Source organism: Lithobates pipiens, unplaced genomic scaffold (assembly GCF_037356315.1).
Source record: "Lithobates pipiens isolate NorthernLeopardFrog02 unplaced genomic scaffold, aLitPip1_a1.2 Scaffold_22, whole genome shotgun sequence".
NCBI classification, from domain to species: Eukaryota; Metazoa; Chordata; class Amphibia; order Anura; family Ranidae; genus Lithobates; species Lithobates pipiens.
In genome coordinates this window covers 226,318,633-226,343,333 of record NW_027507784.1, presented here as the reverse complement: position 1 = coordinate 226,343,333, position 24,701 = coordinate 226,318,633, and the positions used below count along the sequence as shown (strand labels likewise).

Sequence of the window (24,701 nt, the reverse complement as noted above, 5' to 3'; positions counted from 1 at the left end):
CGCCTGAGGGGATAAACGAGCACTTACTCTTAGGGTGGGACTACAGCTTCCAAGACTTTGCGTCCAAAGGCCTGATCTTCAGTCGACCATAAGTCCACTCTATAGTGCCTTACGAAAGTGGCGAAGCTAGACCATGTTGCCCCTTTACAAATCTGCTCCAGCATTGCTGCAGCTATCTCTGCCTGCGACGCCACCATTGCCCTTGTGGAGTGTGCTCTGATTCCTTCCGAGGTCTGCATACCTCCTAACTTGTAAGCCTGTTCTATGGCTTCTCTTAGCCACCTGGCTATTGCGCTTCTTGAAGCTTTGTGCCCTAACTTAGCCCCTGAATACAAAACAAATAAAGATTACGTCCTCCTAATCGCTTTTGTTGCTTCTAAATAATGTAAGATGCATCTCTTGACATCTAAATTATGGAATTTCACTTCCTGTTCCTGCACAGGATTAGGACAAAAAGGCAACACAATCTATTGGTCTCTATGAAATCTAGAGACCACTTTAGGCACACAAAAAACGGGTCCATCTTGAAAACTATACGATCCGGGAAGATCTGGCAAAATAGGGGCCCGATTGACAGTGCTCCAATCTCACAGACCATTCTGGCTGTAGTAATTGCTACCAGAAAGATTCCTTTAAGTGTCAGCATCTTCAGGCCGCAATCTTTTAGTGGTTCAAAGGGGACTGCGTCATAGTTTGCAGCACTAGCGACAGGTCCCACTTCGGAAAGGCCGTACCTTGCTGTATCTGCTCACAGATCTAAAGTCTGATTATCCATGGATTTGAGGCTAGCCTCCTTTCCTGGAAAACCGATAGTGCTGAGACTTGACTTTTCAACGTACTAAGGCTTAGTCCTTTATCTATCCCACTCTGTAGAAATTCTAAGACCGCTACTGAGCTTTGTGTTCTGAAGTTGTTCTCTGTGCACCATCTGCAAAAACATTTCCATACATTCTGGTATGTTACGTGTCTCAACCTTTCTGCTTTTCAGCAGTGTTTCTACCAAACAGTTTGAGAACCCTCTTGCTTTTAGCAGCTGCTCCTCAGATACCAGGCAGCTAGCTTCCACCTTTCCACTTGCGGACAGTACACTGGGCCCTGGGATAACAGGTCCTCTTGGACCGGTAGCAACCAAGGGGGCTTTATGGCGAGTTCTTTGAGCATAGAGAACCACGGTCTCCTGGGCCAGTGTGGTGCTGAGAATTAACAATGTGTTCTCTGTAAGTAACTTTCTTATTACTGCTGGTAGTAGCACTGGTGGGGGAAAGGCATAACACTTGCTGAATGCCCATTTTTGCACTAATGCATCCACTCCGAGTGCTCCATCCTGCTTTCTCAGGGAAAAGAATGTTTGGACTCTCCTGTTTTCCTTTGATGCAAATAAGTCTACCTGAGGTATTCCCCATTTCCTTGTGATCTGGTTGAATACCTCCTGTTTTGTATCCATTCTCCTTACCTTATTTCCTTCCTGCTGAGGAAATCTGCCACTTTGTTTAAATCCCCCTTTAAGTGGACTGTTGAGAAAGATAGAATATTCTTCTCTCCCCATTCCAGAATTTTTCCTGCTAAGGACCCTAGAGCTCCGTTCCTGGTCCCCCTTGTTTGTTTATGTAGGCTACTACTGATGAGTTGTCTGATCTGATCTGTACATGATGTCCTTTCAACTCTTTCTGGAAAAACTGAACTGCAAACCACACTGCCTTCAATTCTTTCAAATTAGATGACCTCCTCCACTCTTCCTTCCCCCAAGTCCCTTGTGTTATCTGGGAGTCTAAATGTGCCCCCATCCTGTGCCACTTGCATCTGTGGTTAGGATTCGGGAAACGGGTAAGATCCAAAGTCACCCTTTGTTTATAATTCCTGCCCTCTTCCACCACCATAAGGTCTTTTTTATTTTTGCTGGTATTAACACCTGCATATCCAGCGACTCTTGCCTGTGAGCCCATACTTCCAATAGGAACCTCTAATCGCCGAAAATGCAGACTTGCCCACTGTACCTCTGGGATTGCGGATGTTAGCAACCCTAGAGATGACATTACTTTTCTTATTGAGCATGGCAGATTGGTCTGCATAATTCCTATTTCTTTCTGAATCTTTTCTATATTCTCCTTGGGTAGAAAAGCTTTTTGTTGTACCGAGTCTATTACGTATCCCAAATACTATATTTGTTGCATGGGTTGTAGATTTGATTTTTCCACATTTATCAACCACCCTAGCCGCGTGCACATGGTCGGAGAATCAGTCGGAATGCGTCTTATCGGACTGTGTCGTCAGATAATCCGACTGTGTGTGGTATGCATCGGACTGATTCCATCCGAATCTCTGTCCGACCCAATTTTCCAACATGTTGGAAATATTTCCCGACCAACTGGGCCGGTCGGACGTAATCCAATCATGTGTAGAGAATTTTGATCGGACCAAGTGCCACGTATGCTCAGATCAAATTCCTACATCAAAGCTATTGGCTACTAGCCTGAATCTAGTCCCATCGTAATGAAATTACGTCATCACGTTCTGAAAGATAGGATTTTTCGACAACTTAGTCCGACCGTGTGTATGCAACAGTTTCAGACACAATCCGTCAGACTAAATCTGACGGACAAAATCCGACGGATTTGGTTGGCAGAATCTCCGACCGTGTGTACAGGGGCTAAGAATGTCCTTGTGTATCTGAGGTCTTCTAACAACCTTCCGAGAGATTTTGCGAACAGGAGGAGGTCGTCTAAATAGGCAATGATAGATATGCCCTTTAGGCGCAATGGTGCCAGAGCCTCCGCCAGGATCTTTGCAAAAATTCTGGGCGAAGAAGATAGGCCGAAGGGCAGAGCTTGGAATTGAAGGTGTATGGTTTCTTTCCCTGTTTCTATCGCTAACCTTAGAAACTTCCAATGACTTTGATGTATTGGTACATGTAGGTATGCGTCCTTTAAAGGGATTGTAAAGTAATTTTTTATTTTTTTTTTAAATAACAAACATGTTAGTTATACTTACCTCCACTGTGCAGCTCGTTTTGCACAGAGTGGCCCCGAACCTGCTCTTCTGGAGTCCCTCGTCGGCTGTCTCTGCTTCCTTCCGCAGGTGCTTCTCACGTTCATGCGAGCTCCCTCGCATGGTGAGAAGCATCTGCGGGCGCGCTCCCATGATACAGCCGGCAGCTATAGCCACCCGCTGTATAACACGGCCCCGCCCCCGGTGCTCCGCGTCAGTGGATGTGATTGACAGCAGCCAATGGATGCGCTGCTTTCCATCCATCCACTCCAGCCAATCAGCGGCCAGGCTGAGTGGTGAAGAGGAAGTCAAGGACGAGTGCGGGACTTTCGAGGTGTGAGGTAAGTAAAACGGGGGGGGCTGGGGACGCCGGCACTATCAGATGTTTTTTCACCTTAATGCATAGAATGCATTAAAGCGGAGGTCCACCCTAAAGTCATCGGAACCCTCCCCCCCTCCGGCGCCACAATTGGCACCTTTCAGGGGGGAGGGGGGTGCAGATACCTGTACAGTACAGGTATCTGCACCCACTTCCGGGATAGCTCTCTGCAGAAAGGGGCGTAGATTACACCCCTTTCCGCAAGTGCCCGCCCCTTTCCGTAAGTGCCCCGCTGCCTGCTGGGAAACACACAGATCCCAGAGGCAGCGGGGACCATCCTTATTGCGCAGCGCGACTCGCGCATGCGCAGTAGGGAACCGGGAAATGAAGCCGAAAGGCTCCATTTCCTGATTCCCATACCCAAGATGGCGGCGGCAGCACCCGAGAGACCATCTAGAGATCGGCTTCGGGTGCCGACATCGTGGGCGCGCTGGACAGGTAAGTGTCACTATTTTAAAAGTCAGCAGCTGCAGTATTTGTAGCTGCTGGCTTTTAAAAAAATAAAAATAAAAAAAATAAAACGCGGAGTCCCGGCGGACTCCCGCTTTAAGGTGAAAAAACATTTACCTTTACAACCCCTTTAAATCTAGTGAAACCATATAACAGTTTGGGGGTAACAGAGCCTTTACCGAGTATATGGAATCCATTCTGAATCTTTTGTAAGTTATGGATAGATTCAAAGGCTTGAGGTTGAGGATTGGCCTGACCTTCCCTGAAGGTTTCTGTACCCCAAAAATGTGGGAGTAGAAACCCTGCCCTTCTCCTCTTGGTACCTTGCTTATTACCCCTTGCTTCCTGAGGTCCTTTATGGAATTCATTAACCCTCTGGCTTTTCCTCTGTCTTTTAGCAGTTTGGTGGTGTAAAGTCTGTTTGGGGGCGATCTTGAGAACTCTAGGCAGTAACCTTCCCTTATTGTCAAGATAAACTGGTTGGATGATATTTTTTCCCATTGTGAGATGAAGGCCCCCAGTCTTCCTCCCACTGAGATAACCTCATTGTTTATTACGGGTTTGCTCAAGAGGACGAAAAATCACTCCATCCTTGCTTTTCCCCTTCTGGACCCAAGGCTTTCTCTGGTTGTCTGCTTTGGGTGTTGAGAAACGGGCTCTGATATCCCCTCTTTGTCTCTTTTTATTTTGCTGAGGTTGCCCCCATGGTGCTTTACGTTTCAGCGTAAACGCTTTCTTTTTATCCGCTGTACGGTCCAGAACCTTTTCTAAACCTGGACCGAACAACAGGTCCCCTGTAAACGGGATCCCGCACAATTTGGCCTTGGATGCGCAGTCCCCCTGCCATGTCTTTAGCCATAGGGCCCATCTGGTAGAATTGGCTAGAGCCGAAGATCTGGCTGCCATGCGTACCAGTTCTGCCGATGCATCTGCAATATACGCAATGCCCCGTAAAAGAGTGGGCAATGAGGATAGAATCTGCTCCTTCGCAGTACCTTCCACAATATGTGCCTGAATACGGTTCAACCAAAATTCCACATTCCCGGCCACTACCGTAATGGCTGCCCACAGTGGAGTCCCAAGACTTTTTTAAGAGAGTCTATTCTTTTATCCATTGCTATGGATAAGACCCCCAAAAGCTAAATCCGTATGTCGGGAAACGTGTGAGAAGGCCACATCTAGTTTTGGGGTTTTGTTCCATACTGCTGACTCATCATCCGAAAATGGAAACCGCCTCTTTAAGGCTTTAGAAAAAAAATGTCTCTCTTTCTGGATCCTGCCATTCTTTGTTAATTGCCTCTATTAGGACCTCATGCACAGGAAAATTCTTCTTTTCCTGCTCCCCTAAGCCCTCATACATCTGATCGTGTAGGGATAAGGGTTTCTTTTCTGCTTGTATACCTAATGTGGTATAAATGGCTCCCAGAAGCTGATCTACCTCTTCCAATGAGAGTTTGTATCGGGAGGGTTTCCTGGAATCACCTTCCAGTGCCTCACCCTCTGATTCCTGGGAGCCAGATGCTGCACTATCAGGCTCGTCCTCTGCCTCCTCCCTAGGGATTACTGAAGAACCTGCACTAGTGGAGGGAAGTTCTTGCATCTTTGGTAGCGAAGGTTCCCCTTACCTTGCTATGGCTGGAGCTGGTCTCTGCTGGAGCAGAGTGTCCTTAGCCTCTGCGTCCGACATGCTGCTGCCACCACCGGAGCCTCCACTGTCTCTACAGTGTTTGCGGCTCCTCTCCAGCCCTTGCCTGATGCCAGTTCATGTTAATCCCAGAAGTACCTGCCCCCTTCGGCAAACATGACCCGCCACTGGTGCTGCCGTTCAAATACCCGGCGATATGCGCTGAAGGGCCTGAGATGGCCGGCATGTACCTCCCTGCACCGCCCTTGGAGCTGAACCAGCGCACCCCCCGACCTCTAACTGCGCTCAGCGATGCGGGGGCAGCATACGAGGTCAGTCTCAAATTTGTCCCAGCAGCCTCTGCTGTCTTTCAGGACCTCTGGGTTTCCTTGGTGTCTCCCCTCTGGAGGAAACACAAAAAAACTGAGGAGCAGCAGGGGAAAAGGAAATTTATAAGGCTGACGCAGGCGTTTCCTAAAGAGGGGAGGAGCCAAGGTCTCTCAGGTGGCTGTCCTGAAAGACGATTGGAGGGAAAAAAAGAAAAGTGCGTTTGCATTTTCTTTGCACATTTTCCAAAAACGTCTGGAAAAAAAATAACCGTTCAAAAGACTCATTATGCCTCAGATTATACGTTTCCAAAATGGAGTCATTTTGTTGGCAATTGCCTTCAAAAGTGTAATAGGTGGTTGAGAAATGAGATGTTTCGCCTGATGGTGCTACTTCAATGGGCCTTTGTATGTGGCCAGGCTGTGTAAAAGTCCCACACATGTGGTATTCCCATATTCAGGAGTAGCAGAATGTATTTTGGGGTGTAATTTGTTGTATGCATATGCTCTGTGAGAGAAATAACGAATTAATATGACAATTTTGTAAAAAATAAAAAAAAAAATAAAAAAAAAATCTTAATTTTGCTAAGAATTGTGGGGAAAAAATAGAACTTAAAAAAAAAACTCACCATGCTACTTAATACCCTGGAATGTCTACTTTCTAAAAAGGGGTCATTTTGGGGGGTATTTGTACTTTGACTTGTTAGTACCTCAAGAAATGAGATTCGCCTGATGTACTGAAGGCCTGATCAGATGTTTTCAATTTTCAGTGATGGGCACCATAGTTTGTAGACTCTATAACTTTCACAAAGACCAAATAATTGGGACTTACTAATAGAGGTCGACCGATATATCGGCCGATATTTGCCGTTTTTTAATTAATCGGCATCGGCCGATTGTGCTGATAAAAAGCCGATTTAGAACTACAGCGGGACTTTGAAATGACTTCTGTATAGAAGTCAGTGTAAGTTGCCATAGAAATGTCTTCCTCCTCTCTGGGCAGGCTGCCAAGAAAAGAACAGAAAGATACAATGTTTACACTTGAATGAATGAAGTCATCTCCCTGTGTAGAAGTTCTCAGTTTAACCATTTAAAGACTAAATCTTTTCTGACACTTGTTGCTTACAAGTAAAAATCCTGTATTTTCTGCCAGAAAATCACTTAGACCCCCCAAAAATTATATATATTTTTTTAGCAGAGATCCTAGGGAATAAAATAGCGGTTGTTGCAATATTTTATGTCACACAGCATTTGCACAGAGGTCTTTCAAATAGAGGTCGACCGATATGGGTTTTTCTCTGGCCGATGCAGATATTTAGAAATCATGGCGGCCGATAGCCGATATGTGATGCCGATTTTTTTTGGGCCGATATGTTAGGCCGATTTTATTTTATTTATTTATTTTTAATCCCCCTTGATCTAACACACCTTTCCCACTGGGGCGTTTTTTAAGGCGCTTTTGGGCTAAAGATAGCGCCTGTAAAGTGCCTGCAAAATGGCTCCCCTGCAGTCTGTGTGAAAGACAGAGTGCTTTCACACTGAGGCGATGCGCTGGCAGGATCTTAAAAAAAAAAGTCCTGCAAGCAGCACGTTTGGAGTGGTGTATACCGCTCCTCCACCACTCCTGCCCATTGATATGAATGGGCACCACTGCCGAAGCGCATGCAATGCGATTTGGCAGCGGTGCTTCATGGGCGCATTTAACCTCTTCCTTGGCCGCTAGCTGGGTTATATGTGCCCCACTAGCAGCCAAATAGCACCGCTAAAATGATGGTAAATAGCCGCTAAAACTTGCGTTTTACCATCAACGTCTGCCCGCTCCAGTGTGAAAGCAGCCTTCATAAGTGATACAGAAAATTTATTACACTTAAAGCGGAGGTCCACCCTAAAATGGACCTTCCGCTCATCGGATTCCTCCCCCCCCCCTCCGGCGCCACAATTGGCACCTTTCAGGGGGGAGGGGGGTGCAGTTACCTGGATAATCCAGGTAACTGCACCCACTTCCGGGCTAGCTCTCTGCGGAAAGGGGCGTACATTACGCCCCTTTCCGCAAGTGCCCGCCCCCTTCCGCAAGTGCCCCGCTGCCTGCTGGGAAACACACAGATCCCAGAGGCAGCGGGGACCGTCCTCATTGCGCAGCGCGGCTCGCGCATGCGCAGTAGGGAACCGGGAAATGAAGCCGAAAGGCTCCATTTCCTGATTCCCATACCCAAGATGGCGGCGGCAGCACTCGAGTGTCGATCTAGAGATCGGCTTCGGGTGCCGACATCGCGGGCGCGCTGGACAGGTAAGTGTCACTATTTTAAAAGTCAGCAGCTGCAGTATTTGTAGCTGCTGGCTTTTAAAAAAAAAAAAAAAACGCGGAGTCCCGGCGGACTCCCGCTTTAAACATTTATTAAACAAAACAAACCTCCAATCAGTTTCCTTGTATGTATGATCTAGATAAAAAAAAAAAAAAAATAACTATATATTAAATAAAAAACGGGTAGTCAAACTTTTGGACAAAAAAAAAAAAAAAAATGGGCTAACTTTACTGTTTTTATTTTATTTTTATTTTTTAAATGGTGTATTTTTTCCCAAAAAAATGCATTTGAAAGACCTCTGTGCAAATGCCGTGTGACATAAAATATTGCAACAACCGCTATTTTATTCCCTAGGATCTCTGCTAAAAAAATATATATAATTTTTGGGGGGTCTAAGTGATTTTCTGGCAGAAAATACAGGATTTTTACTTGTAAGCAACAAGTGTCAGAAAAGATTTAGTCTTTAAATGGTTAAACTGAGAACTTCTACACACAGAGATGACTTCATTCATTCAAGTGTAAACATTGTATCATTTTGTTCTTTTCTTGGCAGCCTGGCCAGAGAGGAGGAAAGTGTTGCTATGACGACTCAGGCAACCCACACTGACTTCTTACAGAAGTCATTTCAAAGTCCTGCTGTAGAATCGGCTTTTTATCAGCAGAATCGGCCGATGCCGATTATTTAAAAAAAATAAAATAAAATAAAAACAGTAAAGTTAGCCCGTTTTTTTTTTTTTTTTTGTCCAAAAGTTTTGACTACCTGTTTTTATTTAATACATAGATTTTTTTTTTAATCTAAATCATACATACAAGTAAACTGATTGGAGGTTTGTTTTGTTTAATAAATGTTTAAATGTAAAAAAATTTCTGTATCACTTATGAAGACTGCTTTCACACTGGAGCGGGCAGGCGTTGATGGTAAAACGCAAGTTTTAGCAGCTCTTTACCATAATTTTAGCGGTGCTATTTGGCTGCTAGTGGGGTACATATAACCCAGCTAGCAGCCAAGGAAGAGGTTAAATGCGCCCATGAAGCACTGCTGCCAAATCGCATTGCATGCGCTTCGGCAGTGGTGCCCATTCATATCAATGGGCAGGAGTGGTGGAGGAGCGGTATACACCACTCCAAACGTGCTGCTTGCATCGCCTCAGTGTGAAAGCACTCTGTCTTTCACACAGACTGCAGGGGAGCCATTTTGCAGGCACTTTACAGGCGCTATTTTTAGCCCAAAAGCGCCTGAAAAACGCCCCAGTGGGAAAGGTGTGTTAGATCAAGGGGGATTAAAAAAAATAATAATATATAAAAAAAGGAAAAAAATAAATAAAATAAAAATCGGCCTAACATATCGGCCCAAAAAAAATCGGCATCATATATCGGCTATCGGCCGCCATGATTTCTAAATATCGGCATCGGCCAGAGAAAAACCCATATCGGTCGACCTCTACTTACTAAACTGCATATTGGGATGATTGGATTGCAATACTGAGAACCCTTACTAGAGGTCAGTGCACTTTATACATACCGTATTTTTCGGACTATAAGGCGCACGTAAAAGCCTAAATTTTCACACAAAAACGACCGTGCGCCTTATAATCCGGTGCGCCTTATATATGACCTGTTGACATCGCTGGAGTTCTTTGGTTAATGCACCCGGAATGATGGCAAGCACTCACTTGGGCTTTAACAGTATCTGTCAGATGGGCGCGCATGGAGTCACAGATCAATAGGGATGGAGATTCGTGGAAAAAGCCACCCGGTCTCTTGACGTAAACCTTCGGACTATAAGGCGCACGTAAAAGCCTAAATTTTCTCACAAAATCGACCGTGCGCCTTATAGTCCGATGCGCCTTATATATGGAAATATCCATTTTATCAGCCGGTCGTTGCTAGTGCGCCTTATAATCCGGTGCGCCTTATAGTCCGAAAAATACGGTATATGGTAATGAGTCTGTTTCTCAAAATATGTAATTCTTTCCTGCAGTGCTTGATACAATGTTGCAAGAAGCAGTTGCTAATGTTTAAAGTGGTTCTGCACTTTTAAAAAAAATATTAAAAGCCAGCAGCTACAAATATTGCAGCTGCTGACTTTTAATAAATTGACACTTACCTGTCCCAGGGTCCAGCGATGTCGGTGGAAGATGACGAGCAATCGCTTGTCTCTCTGCTGCCCCCGCCGCCATCCTCTGTCAGGGAATCGGGAAGTGAAGCATTGCGGCTTCACTGCCCGTTTCCCTACTGCGCATGCGCGAGTCGCACTGCGCGTCTCTGCTGGTCCCCGCTGTGTCCTGGGAACTGTGCGTTTCCCAGAACACAACGGGGGGAGGGGGAGCATCTGCGGCGGTCTTGTCCCGGAAGTGGGTGCAGATACCTGGATTATCCAGGTAACTGCACCCCCCTCCCCCCTGAAAGGTGCCGATTGTGGCACCGGAGGGGGGGGGGAGGGATCAGATGAGCGGAACTTCCACTTCAGGGTGGAGGACCGCTTTAACTGTTCACTTGCTAATGGAAAAATTAAATTTGACCTGTTTTTGATGGGAATATGGGTAGAATTATTATTGACCATGGGGTTTATGGGAGGAATGTCATGTTAACACCTGACAATGAACATATTTAACCCATTACTGGTAACAATATGCTTATCATTTATCTACATGGGTATTATGGGTGGAATATTGTAGCTAAACATCCATAGGAATATTTTAAACCCATTTCTGATAATATGCATACAATTTTTCTACATGGGGAAGATGGGCGAAATATTCTAGTTAAACATACATAGGAATATATTAAACCTATATCTTATATAAATATGCATGTAATTATTTTTCTACATGGGGATTATGGGTGGGATGTTACAGTTAAACATACATAGGAACATATTTAACCCATTTCTGATAAGAATATGCATATCATTTTTATACATGGGGAATATGGGTGGAAAATAATTGTAGGTATGCATAAATAGGAACATATTCAACCCATTTCTGATAAGAATATGGATACAATTTTTTTTCTACATGGGGATTATTGGGGGGGGGGGGGGATATTGTAGTTATACATAGCAACATATTAAAACCATTTGTAAGGTGTCCTATTCCATGGAAGACCTCTATATTTACCTATCAGATGTAAACTTTCCGGTCCTTACGTCAACCTATAGAGACCAACTGGATTCTCCTATCACCCTTATGGAGGTTAAACAGGCAATGTCCTCCCTACAGGGTGGTAAGACACCGGGGCCTGACGGTTTTCCTACCGAATTTTATAAACACTGTGGAGGACCTGCCACCCAGAATTCATGCCATGCTGCTGTCCTCTCTGGGAATGGGGTCCCATTCCAGCCTCTATGGCAGAGGCAGTGATAACAGTGGTCCCAAAGCCTGGCAGGAATCCAAAACTTTGCAAGTCCTACCGTCCAATCTCTGATCTAGGTGGACGCCAAGATTTTGGCAAAGATACTGGCAAACCGGTTAAACATAGTTAATACGGCTTCCGATACACCCGGACCAGTTCATGCCGGGCAGGGGAACAGACATTAACAACCGGAGACTGCTCACCCATATCGACTTGGCCACGGGGGGGCTCAGGGATAATTGCAGCACTAGAAGCTGAGAAGGCGTTCGACTCTGTCAAATGGCTTTTCCTCTGGCAGGTACTGGAAAGCTTTGGATTTGGTCCTAAGTTCATCTCTTGGATCCAGCTTCTGTACAAAAATCCAACTGCCAGGGTCCGAGTGAACAGTCTACTCTCTGCCCCCTTCACCTTGAATAGGGGGACCAGGCAGGGCTGCCCCCTTTCCCCCAGGCTCTTCGCCCTGGCCATAGAACCTCTGGCAATCCTCCTATGCCAGGACTCTGGGGTGAAGGGAAACCCAGCTGGAGTTCTTCAAGAAAAAGTATCTCTGTACGCAGGCGACATGCTGTTGTACCTGGCTGATGCAGGTGCCTCCTTGAGGTGCACCCTAGCGATAGTTGACCAGTTTGGCCAATATTCCGGTGTTCATGTCAACTGGGACAAGTCGGTCCTGTTTTCCCTTCACCCCTCGGGCTCTGGAAAGGATACCCAAACTCCCCTTCCGTGGGCAGAGCAGCTTACATACCTGGGGGTGAAAGTCAGGGGATCCTTGCCTGCCTACTTGGAGGATAATCCCCAGCCCTTAGTCACCCAGTTTACTACGAAACGCCAGACATGGAAAACCCTACCATTGTCACCAGTTGGTAGAGTAAACCTGCTGAAAATGGTTTATCTACCCAAATTCCTGTACTTCTTCAGAAACACTCCTATCCCTAAACAGATTTTCCGTAGGTTGGACACTCCTATCAATACCTTTGTTTGGACAGGGAAGACCCCTAGATTGTCAAAGCGAGTGCTGCAGCTCCCTCTCTCCCAGGGGGGACTGGCAATGCCCAATTTCCAACTTTACTTCTGGGCAGCAGTCCTAGGGACTGTTCGCTGGCGGTTTAGCCAACCCAAACAGAACCCAGCGGGTAGCAAACCTGGGGTCTTTAGCAGCTCTGAGCAACTTGGTGTACAGACGACCTAGGGCCCATCCTGCCATCACAACTCCAATGAAAACTACTGCTCGAGTCTGGCAACAGGCAGGCACAATCTACAGGACAGAATCTACCTTCTCCCCACATACCTCTCTCAGCTTAAACCAGGGCTTGACAAATTTGCTTGGACTCTAGGAGCGAGCTAAAAAAGTTAGGAACCAGGTTGGTAACGGCGATCCGGACCCGTCCCTGGCCTGACATGGAGACGAGTGAGGGGAAGATGGCCTCCCCACCTGTCTCCAAGTCATTTCCCATAACTCTTAGGGGCATTTTATTTTTTCACATGACAATTTTTTTTCAATGGCATTTTAGTGTAAATATGAGATCTGAGGTCTCTCTGACCCCAGATCTCATATTTAAAAGGACCTGTCATGCTTTTTTCTATTACAAGGGATTTTTACATTCCTTGTAATAGGAATAAAAGTGACATTTTTTTTTTTAAAAGAACAGTGAAAAAATGAAAAATAAAAGTTAAAATAAATAATTTTAAACGCACCCTGTCCTGCCAAGCTCACGTACAGAAGCGAATGCATATGTGAGTAGCGCCCGCATATGAAAGCGGTGTTCAAACCACACACGTGAGGCATCGCCGTGATCGGTAGAGCGAGAGCAATAATTCTAGCCCTAGACCTCCTCTGTAACTCAAAACATGCAATCTGTAGATTTTTTTTAAACGTTGCCTATGGAGATTTTAAAGGGTAAAAATTTGTCGCCATTGCACATAAATTTGAAGCGTGACACGTTGGGTATCAATTTACTCACGTGACATTATCTTTCACAATATAAAAAAAAAAAAAAAAAAAAATTGTGCCAACTTTACTGTTGTCTTCTTTTTTAATTAAATTATTTTCCCCCAAAAAAGTGCGCTTGTAATTCCGCTGCGCAAATACGGTGTGACAGACAGTATTGCAACGACCGCCATTTTATTCTCTAGGGTGTTGGAATAAAAAAATATATATGATGTTTAGGGGTTCTAAGTAAAGGGAAGGAGATGGGCGGGCAGTGAAAACAGGCAGGGGATGCTCCATTAGCATTGCTGGTTATCATACCAACGGCCACCACAAGAGATTCCAAAAGGAAGCATAGGACCGCAGAAGGCCTCAAAGCCGCGGCCTCAATTGCCAGCCGCACGGCCCAACGCGATCACGGGGGGGGGGGGGTTGGGTGTGTACGGAGACAGGATACCCCCCCAGGTGTGCCGCACCAGGTCGCTAATTCTAGTCGCAAATGCGACCTGGCGCCCGGGGTTTGTCTCGAGCCCTGGCTTAAACACTACTAACTGCCAGACCCCAAATCTGGGTTTCCAAAAGGTATAGTCACTCTTAAACACATCTTACCTACCGGTTCTCTCTCACCTTTTTCGGTGCTGAAAAAAACCTACGCAGTGCCCGCCTCCATGACCTTTAGGTATTATCAACTTGAACACGCCACCCAGGCACAATTTCCCAACAAAAATGACCTAATACATGACGATATGTGATCATAAAATATTTAACCAGTCACAAAACTCATATAATGTGCAAAGAATACACCTTAAGTGTATAATTCATAAGTGTATATAATAAAAAAAAAAAAAAGTCCAAAGAAAAAAATAAGAGTCTCTATATAAAATGTTGATCCAATCCAAACGTGAGATAAGGGTCACCATCCACCTTCCTTAAATGAGATTAACATGCAGACACCATGTGGTATTCCCGTCACCTTTTAAGATAAAGGCTTACCAGATGTAATAGATCCTACACGAATATACATTCGGAGGATCACACAGGCTTGTGTACTCGTATAAGAGATTTCAGACGTAAATTATCCAGGGAAGTAGCGAATCAAACTAGATGTCTCGGCTAGTTGACAAATCCTCAGCAGTAAAATCCAACTCAAATAGTATTGAACCCATATAAAGAGAAAATAGGGGCTACAATAGTGTAATTCCGTTTAAGAAAAATTTTTTAATAAAAAAGTAATGAACTTACATGTAACCAAAGAATCAAGCGCTTAATCAATAAAAACAGTGCTACAGCAGGAGTCCCGACGCGTTTCGTCCTCCAAAGACGTCATCTGGGGTGGACGAAACGCGTCGGGACTCCTGCTGTAGCACTGTTTTTATTGATTAAGCGCTTGATTCTTTGGTTACATGTAAGTTCATTACTTTTTTATTAAAAAATTTTTCTTAAACGGAATTACACTATTGTAGCCCCTATTTTCTCTTTATATGGGTTCAATACTATTTGAGTTGGATTTTACTGCTGAGGATTTGTCAACTAGCCGAGACATCTAGTTTGATTCGCTACTTCCCTGGATAATTTACGTCTGAAATCTCTTATACGAGTACACAAGCCTGTGTGATCCTCCGAATGTATATTCGTGTAGGATCTATTACATCTGGTAAGCCTTTATCTTAAAAGGTGACGGGAATACCACATGGTGTCTGCATGTTAATCTCATTTAAGGAAGGTGGATGGTGACCCTTATCTCACGTTTGGATTGGATCAACATTTATATAGAGACTCTTATTTTTTCTTTGGACTTTTTTTTTTTTATTATATACACTTATGAATTATACACTTAAGGTGTATTCTTTGCACATTATATGAGTTTTGTGACTGGTTAAATATTTTATGATCACATATCGTCATGTATTAGGTCATTTTTGTTTTGTTTGTTTTTTAGCGCTACACTATGATTTAATATTTGTCAATGATTCACTGTTTTATATCCTTGTGATAGCAGCTTTTTTTTTTTTTTAGTTGGATAGCGCAGTGTCACAGGGTAACACAATTTCCCAACCCCATGACTCTCCAGACAGACCCTACGGAACGACTCCTGATTTCCAAAGTCCTAGACGAACCGCTATCCTCCCTATACTTCTATCTCGCCTCTGCACATGCAACCACACTGACGACTAGTGATGAACGAACTTACGACGGGACGTTTCGCGAAAGCGGCCGATAGTTCGCGAACCGTAACGGTCGCGGCGAGCCCCATTGACTTCAATGGGAGGCGAACTTTACAAACCTACAGGTCAAATTTGCAGCCACAAAATAATTACTAGCTGTGCACACATAGTCCCACCACATGGCCAATGACATAACACATGTACGAGGTGAATCTGGGATCGACAACTACAAGCATTCTTTTTTTATATGTGAAATTGTGACAATTCAGGACTGTGGAGCGCATGAAGGCAATGAAGGAGAGGGAAGGTCAGGGTAGGCAAAGAAGAGGGTGCAGGAGATGATCACCAGCAGCATACAGAAATGACACCTGCACCGTGATAGAGAGCACTGACATCAGCAGCGTGACATACAGCAACGACACTTGCACCATAAGCAGCCCCAGGAGTAAGTCAGCATAGCACAGGGATGGTGGGGGCCCCTCATAATGAGCATAGCACAGGGATGGTGGGAGCCCCTCATAGTATGTACAGCAGAGGTACAGCCCCAGGAGTAAGTCAGCATAGCACAGGGATGGTGGGAGCCCCTCATAATTAGCAGCCCCAGGAGTAAGTCAGCATAGCACAGGGATGGTGGGGGCCCCTCATAATGAGCACAGCACAGGGATGGTGGGGGCCCCTCATAATGAGCACAGCACAGGGATGGTGGGGGCCCCTCATAATGAGCACAGCACAGGGATGGTGGGGGCCCCTCATAATGAGCACAGCACAGGGATGGTGGGAGTCCCATATAATGAGCACAGCACAGGGATGGTGGGAGCCTCTCATAATAGGAAGCCCCAGGAGGAAGTCAGCAAAGGGATGGTGGGAGCCCCTCATAATGAGCATAGCACAGGGATGGTGGAAGCCCCTCATAATATGCACAGCAGAGGAACAGCCCCAGGAGGAAGTCAGCACAGGGATGGTGGGAGCCCCTCATAATGAGCACAGCACAGGGATGGTGGGAGCCCCTCATAATGAGCACAGGGATGGTGGGAGCCCCTCATAATGAGCACAGGGATGGTGGGAGCCCCTCATAATGAGCACAGGGATGGTGGGAGCCCCTCATAATGAGCACAGGGATGGTGGGAGCCCCTCATAATGAGCACAGGGATGGTGGGAGCCCCTCATAATGAGCACAGGGATGGTGGGAGCCCCTCATAATGAGCACAGCACAGGGATTGTGGGAGCCCCTCATAATAAGCAGCCCCTGGAGGAAGTCAGCACAGGGATGGTGGGAGCCCCTCATAATGAGCATAGCACAGGGATGGTGGGAGCCCCTCATAATATGCACAGCAGAGGTACAGCCCCAGGAGGAAGTCAGCACAGCACAGGGATGGTGGGAGACCCTCATAATAAGCAGCCCCAGGAGGAAGTCATCACAGCACAGGGATGGTGAACTTTACAAAACTACAGGTCATATTTACAGCCACAAAATAATTACTATCTGTGCACACATAGTCCCACCACATGGCCAATGACATAACACATGTATGAGGTGAATCAGGGATCGACAACTACAAACATTCTTTATTTACATGTGAAATTCTGAAAATTCAGGACTCAAGACAATGGAGGCGAGGGAAGGTCAGGGTAGGCAAAGAAGAGGGTGCAGGAGATGATCACCAGCACCGTGATATAGAGCACTGACAGCAGCGTGACAAAGCACTGACACCAGCACCATGATATACAGCACTGACACCTGCACCGTAAGCAGCCCCAGGAGGAAGTCAGCACAGCACAGGGATGGTGGGAGCCCCTCATAATAAGCAGCCCCAGGAGGAAGTCAGGACAGCACAGGGATGGTGGGAGCCCCTCATAATGAGCATAGCACAGGGATGGTGGGAGCCCCTCATAATATGCACAGCAGAGGGTGCAGAAGAGTAAGGCTGAGTGAGCCGCTCAACCAATTCTGGTGCTTCCTTTGACGTAATCGCACGCACCTTCTGCAATTTCCCATTTTGGCTCAAGCCTATTGCTCCTGCCCTACCCCTACCACCCCTGCGGAAGGGCCTGCCTCTTCCTCTGCCTGTCATTTTTTAAATGACCCTGTGACAAAACTCTCTACAGAAGTGCAGTATGTATGTGGAAGAAGGTATATAACACCCCGCTTCAATCTATTGTTTTTGGGGGCCACTGGTCTATCACACCAGTTACAATACTTTTTTTTTGGATTGCGTTTGTCACTCTGTAGTATCGCTGCAGAACCGCTCAGCAGTCACAATGCTGGACAGTGGAAACGCCCTATACTATTCTTTCTATATGTGCAAGTATTTTATACGTGTATTACACAACTATATACTGCACACCAAATAGTACACCTATACCAGTCCTTAAGGACCTTTGTGGAACTAGTAGGTTGTGATTAGCAGACTGTACCTCAGTCCCTATACTGATAAAGGACTGCTGCAGCAGAAGGGTAGCAGTCAGCAGTAGTGCACCTCAACCCTATATATTGTGGACCAATACCAGTCCTTAAGGATTAGCAGACTGTACCTCACTCAACCCTATATACTGTAGTACACTATACCTTACCAGTCCTTAGAAGGACCTTTGTGGAACTAGTAGGTTGTGATTAGCAGACTGTACCTCACTCAACCCTATATACTGTAGTACACTATACCTTACCAGTCCTTATAAAGGACCTTTGTGGAACTAGTAGGTTGTGATTAGCAGACTGTACCTCAGTCCCTATACTCATAAAGGACTACTGCAGCAGAAGGGCAGCAGTCAAGTATAATATTCTTTCTACATTTGGAAGAAGGAATATTATATGTGTAGAAGCCTATTACCATACCAGTCCTGAAAAGGACCTCTGTGGACCTAATAGTAACAGCTACTGATTAAACTGACTGTCCCTCACTGCCACACACAGCTTCCTGGCTGTCCCTATTTAAACTGACAAAACACAGGCTGCTGCAACAATAACTTGAATAGCACTCAAAACTATATCCTGTACTACTACACCATACCAGTCATGAAAAGGACTTTTGTGGACCTAATAGTAACAGCTAATGATTAAACTGACTGTCCCTCTCTGCAACACACAGCGTCCTATCTGTCCATCTCTCAGCCCTGACAAAAGACAATCTGCAGCAACAATGACTTGAATAGCAGTGCCTCCTATATCCTGAACTACACCTATACCATACCAGTCCTTAAAAGAACTTTTGTGGACCTAATAGCTAGCGATTTGGGTCACTGCAGTCTCCCCCTGCTCTACACAGCAACCTCTCCCTATAGTGCCAGTAGAAAGAATGTAAAATGGCCGCCGGATCGGGTCTATTTATAAGTTAGGGGGAATGTCCAATTGTCCATGTGCTGTAATGTCTCAATTGGCTGTCCTGTACCCCATGATGGATGTGTCATCATAGGTCAAAGTTCTTTTACACAGTAAACATGTAAGTCCGCCGGGCAAACAGCGGCAATAGTCCGCCGAACGGGCGGACCGCGAACAGCCAAAATTTGCCGCAAACCGACCGCCGGGCGAACAGTTCGGCCATCCCTACTGACGACATTATATAACAAGTGGAAGTCTGACATTCCGGGGCTGACTGAGGAGGACTGGATATATTAATACAATTATTTCAGCCAAGGACCGTTTTATCCAAATTAAGTTCCTCGATAGGGCCTACTACACCCCAGTAATACTAGCAAAAATGTATTCCGGTGCAAGCCCCCTCTGTAATAGATGTAGTACGCTCTTACACTTGGTGTGGGAATGCCCCCTCATCCGACCTTTCTGGGAGCAGGTAATAGGGGCCTTAAATGAATTTGGGACTGGTACCTTAGCCAGGATCCGACCCTGGCGTTGTTGGGCTCAATGGAAGACGTGGTGGCCTCCAGACATGTCAAGCTATTCCTATTCTACGCTCGGAGGGAGATTCTTCTTAAGCGGAAGCAGTAACACCTCAGACTCTCAAATCCTGGGTAGCAATGATCAACTTTGTGCTTCCACTATATAAACTGACCTATGAAAGCAGAAACTGTCCCAAAAAATTCAACAAACTTTGGTCACAATGGATAGATGCGCAAGGTATCTGTTGAAGTACATGGTAATGTTCTCTGTTTTGCCTTATCACAAGTTTCAATCTCTGTCAATATATTGTACCGTCTGGTGCCTTGTCTTATGATGTAAGGCAACACTCTACTGTTCATAAAAGTTCTTCTCTGTCCATGATTCCCTCCCCCCCCCCCCCAGCCTCGCTGCCTTCCCTCTCCCCCCCCCTATATTTTCTCATAGTATACTGCAGAGACTGATTGATTAACTCCTCTCTCCTCATAGTCCAGCAAGATTGTTAGCATACAATTTGTTCACAGTCTGCTTTTACTGTCTACCCACCTGTAAATCTTCACTACGTACTGTGTCACTGTCAATGTGTGGAATCATTCTACATTGTTTCCCTTTTGTCATCTTGTATAACAACAATAAAAAAAACTATTTCTGGGGGGCGTGGCCTGGACATGGCTGGATAGAGACGTGTTTTATCAGAGCTCCGGGCCGTCTCCCGCAAACCCTGACTTTTTCAACTAAACCCAGCACAGTAAACAAGCCTGCCAGATCTTCTCCTTCGGCTCCGCCACCGAGTGAAATCAGGTGACTATTTCAGCTCTCCCAGCTGAATTCGTTGAAGCTTAAAATGGCAGACACACGTGCAAGCAGTGCGGGATGCCAGGTAACTGGTTTATCACCATCCATACATGTGGAGCTTCCAGACTCAGATACACTCATGGATACCGAACCAGATTTACACCTCAAACCCGAATCTGGGGGACCGTCGCAATCCACACCCCTGCTATATCAAGCAGATGCAGACCTGCTCTCCTTGATACAGGCGCTCCCCACTAAGGCCAACATCGTAGCCCTGATCGGTAGGGTGGAGGCAGCCCACAGGAAAGAGCTGAAGGAGGTGAGGACAGAGATACACAGCCTCACTTCCCGACTTATGAGAGGAGAGATTTCCTTGTCCCCTCTAGACCAATGGGTAGCCGCACTAGAGGGGCTCCAGGAGACACATATCGAAGCCCTAGTTGACCAACAACTGCATCTTGAGGACATGGTGGACCAGAGCCAACGGAATAATCCACGGCTCCGGGGACTGCCAGAAGCCACATGAGCTGAGGATCTGGCAGACACGGCGATTGCAATCTTCCGCGGGACTGAAGGAGTGGAACTCCCGGACAGGGTGTCAATAGACCGCATCCACAGAGTGCTGGGCCCCAGGCCGGCAGACCCAGCAGGACCCCTCATCTGTAGAATGCATCACTATGTCCACAAGGAGCATATTATCCGCAAAAGCATGGGAAGCGGGAGATCCGGAGTTTGATGGAACTGCTGTAAAGATTCTTGCAGATCTCTCCCGTGCCACATTGCATCGCCGAGCTTTGCTTAACCACTTGCCGTCCGCCCTATAGGCAATTGACGGCGGCAAAGTGGTTTCATAATCCTGACCGGACGTCATATGACGTGATCAGGATTATGAGCCTCCAACGGAGACTCTTTACCATGTGATCAGCCGTGTCCAATCACAGCTGATCACAGTGTAAATGGGAAGAGCCGGTGATCGGCTTTCCCTCACTCGCGTCTGTCAGGCGCGAGTAGAGGAGAACCGATCGGCTGCTCCTCTGACAGGGGGGATCTGTGCTGATGGATTATCAGCACAGCCCCCCCGAGGATGCCCACACTGGACCACCAGGGACGCCACCAGACCACCAAGGAAAAGGTAATAAAGGTCATAATCCTCCCTAGACCACCAGGGATGCCAGTCAGCACAATGGGTGCCAATCAGTGCTCATAATGGATGCCAATCAGTGCCCATAATGGATGCCAATCAGTGCCCATAATGGATGCCAATCAGTGCCCATAATGGATGCCAATCAGTGCCCATAATGGATGCCAATCAGTGCCCACAATGGGCATCACTGATTGGCATGCATTATTGTTTGGCACTGATTGGCATCCATTACTATAGTATAACACCGATGCCGCCTATCCGTGCCCACCTGTGCCGCCTACCCGTGCCCACCTGTGCCGCCTATCCGTGCCCACCTGTGCCGCCTATCCGTGCCGCTCACCCGTGCCGCCCACCCGTGCCGCCCACCCGTGCCGCCCACCCGTGCCAGCTATCAGTGCCAATTTGTGCCACCTATCAGTGTCCGTCCGTGTCGCCCATCAGTTCCGCCTATCAGTGCCACTTCATTGGTGCCACATTGGTGCCCATCAGTGCCGCCTTATCAGTGCCCATCAGTGTAGCCCCATCAGTGCCCATCAGTGAAGGAGAAAACGTACTTATTTACAAAGTTTTGAAACTGAAACAAAAAAAAAAATTTTTTTTCAAAATTTTCGGTATTTTTTTTATTTGTAGCGCAAAAAATAAAAACCGTAGAGGTGATCAAATACCACCAAAAGAAACTCTATTTGTGGGAAAAAAATGATAAAAATTTCATTTGGGTACAGTGTAGCATGACCGCGCAATTGTCATTCAAAGTGCGACAGCGCTGAAAGCTCAAAATTGGTCTGGGCTGGAAGGTGTTTAAGTGCCCTGTATTGAAGTGGTTAAGCCTCTACTAGACCTGGCCAGACAACATGATTCCTCTTACAGATGGGGTTACCCACTATCTGTGACCTTCCGGAGGAACCAGAGATCCTTCACTCTCCAGGCACTGGCCGCTTTACCAGCCCTCTTCGAATTTCTAGATGCAGAGCCAATCGAGATTCCCAACTGGCTGGCCCTTCCCCCACGATTCCCCAGCCTCCCGCTCCAACCGGCACAGAGGAGAGGCGACTTCCAGCCCAGACAACAGAGAGGCCGACGCCGTCCCAGAGCACAGTCTCAGGAGGCGGCATGAGAAGCATAAGAGACCTTCATACCGTGAGTACTCTCCCCCAGTGCCATAGAGCTTGTGCAGTTTATGCTAAACGCTGTACCTGGATCCCACTGCCTTTCAAAGTCCATGGCCCGCCCCATGTGTAATGCTACCCAGCTTTGTTGGCCATTACATGACTAGGGCCATGGGGACTTTACCTGTATCTGCACGGAGCAGCCCCCCCCCCCCAACCCTTCATAAGGGATCGGAATGTTCGTGGCAATGCCTGCTCAGCGTTGGAGACACACCCCTACACCCTGCACAGTTGCAACCTGAGTCCCCCCTACATCCCCGCTTTTGTGGCTGGAGAGGCTCAGTCCTGCACACTAGGGCACGGCTGTGCCCTACCCCCATCCTGGGACCCTTGCAGGCGAACTCATTGGGGAGATGCCAACGCTCTGCATCACAAACAGATGCCTAGACATTGCCCTATTGGAGATATGCGAGCCTTCCTGTCTGGGGACCATGCTCCTGAGAGTGACAATATTCTCACCCTCCCTCTCCATGAATCGGATACATGGGAATAGGTACAGTGAGCAGAGGTAATGATCCCATTTGTGCTGGGACCAGATCTGGATTACACCCCAGGACTGTCGGGGGGGAACTCCCCCCTTTTCCCTATCCTCTGGAGATGGGGTCGCTGGCTATGCTTATTTGAGGGGGCCTGGTGCCTCTGTCTCGGGAGGCGGGACTCTGGGTTTGCAAGGAGGAGGGAGCGAATATAATCAGCGATTATGTGATGGCCATGGTCTCCAAGACAATGTCTAGAACAATATATGCAGGGGGGATTCACTGGTTTGATTAAACAACTGAACTAACCAGGATGGAGGGGCTGTCAGCCACATTTTCATGTGGTAACTGAGGAAGACATTGTGTTAACTGCTTACTACGATGGTTGGAGTGGATTGGGTTATGTGGTTTTCGCCTTAGGGGAGAGCCAGTGTCCAGCACCTATCGGTCCGATATAACTTACATAGTAATTACTATGGCTCTGTGTCCCCTGATGTAAGAAAATAAATCTGGGTGAACTTAAACAGGATCCCCTCCTCAACCCCCCCAGCCCTGCTGACCTGGAGCGTGGCGATCACTCGTTCTGACACCTCAAATATCAGTCCAGGGCTTAGAAATCCTCTGGACTTAAAGCGGAGGTCCTTTCAGGGGGGAGGGGGGTGCAGTTACCTGGATAATCCAGGTAACTGCACCCACTTCCGGGACAGCTCTCTGCGGAAAGGGGCGTAACGCCCCTTTCCGCAAGTGCCCGCCCCTTCCCGCAAGTGCCCCGCTGCCTGCTGGGAAACGCACAGCTCCCAGAGGCAGCGGGGAGCGTCCTTATTGCGCAGCGCAATTCGCGCATGCGCAGTAGGGAACCGGGAAATGAAGCCGAAAGGCTCCATTTCCTGATTCCCATACCCAAGATGGCGGCGGCAGGACCCGACAGACGACCTAGCGATCGGCTTCGGGTGCCGACATCGCGGGCGCGCTGGACAGGTAAGTGTCACTATTTTAAAAGTCAGCAGCTGCAGTATTTGTAGCTGCTGGCTTTTTAAAAAAAAAAAAAAAAAAAAAAAAAACCCGGTGGACTCCCGCTTTAATCTCCAAAACATACCTTGTAAGGAGGTACGTTTCCCGCACAGCCTGTCCTTTCACTGCGGGCAAAGAGGGGAGAAAGTGGCTGGGATTTCAAATCCTGACTGGTAAAGCTGCAATTTTTTTTTTTCTGCTAAAACACTGCCGCTCCTGGACATGCTAGCAGTGTTTTTTTTCTGCTTCTAAACACCTATGTGTGCATGGACACATATACAGGGTGTTTAGAGACAAAATTAAAAAAAACACCAGGGACCGTAAAAACGTCCCCTGTGCAAGTATCACCTATATTTACATCCTGCCCCCTTAATATTTAAAAAATACATAACCTTAATCTAACAAATACTTTACAAAAGGAAAAAAAACTGTCACGAAACAAAATTGCAAACGTCTGAAAATATTAGCTAGCTGCCATCCTGATTTTGAGGCTTAAATCGGTGACCTAAAATAAGTATGGTGGCAACGTATGTTTTCGACCTGTATGATTATTCTAGCTCAGTGAGCAACTAACATGCACATAAAGGAATCATAATTTCAGACCCCTACATTTCTTTCAGACGTTTTTCCTAAGCACCTATAGCACAAAACAAATTGTCATACCGAACTAGTAGTAACAGATCCACAGCTCACGTGCCGAACACCAAAACGCAGCGAGAGTTCTGCCGGAAGTAGGAATTACCGAACAGGAAGTGGGGCACCGT

At 46.7% G+C, this 24,701-nt stretch overlaps 1 protein-coding gene across 6 annotated transcripts in view; it reads right to left on the bottom strand.

Moving 5' to 3' along the window:
- RRN3 (RNA polymerase I transcription factor RRN3) overlaps positions 1 to 24,696 on the bottom strand; it is an 863,266-nt gene extending 838,570 nt beyond the window's left edge. For all 6 annotated transcript variants that reach the window (XM_077448886.1, XM_077448888.1, XM_077448892.1 and 3 more), the window contains exon 1: positions 24,601 to 24,696. The gene's annotated coding sequence lies outside the window, so the exon portion shown is untranslated. The remainder of the gene's footprint in view (positions 1 to 24,600) is intronic.
- Between the last annotated feature and the right edge of the window lie 5 nt (positions 24,697 to 24,701).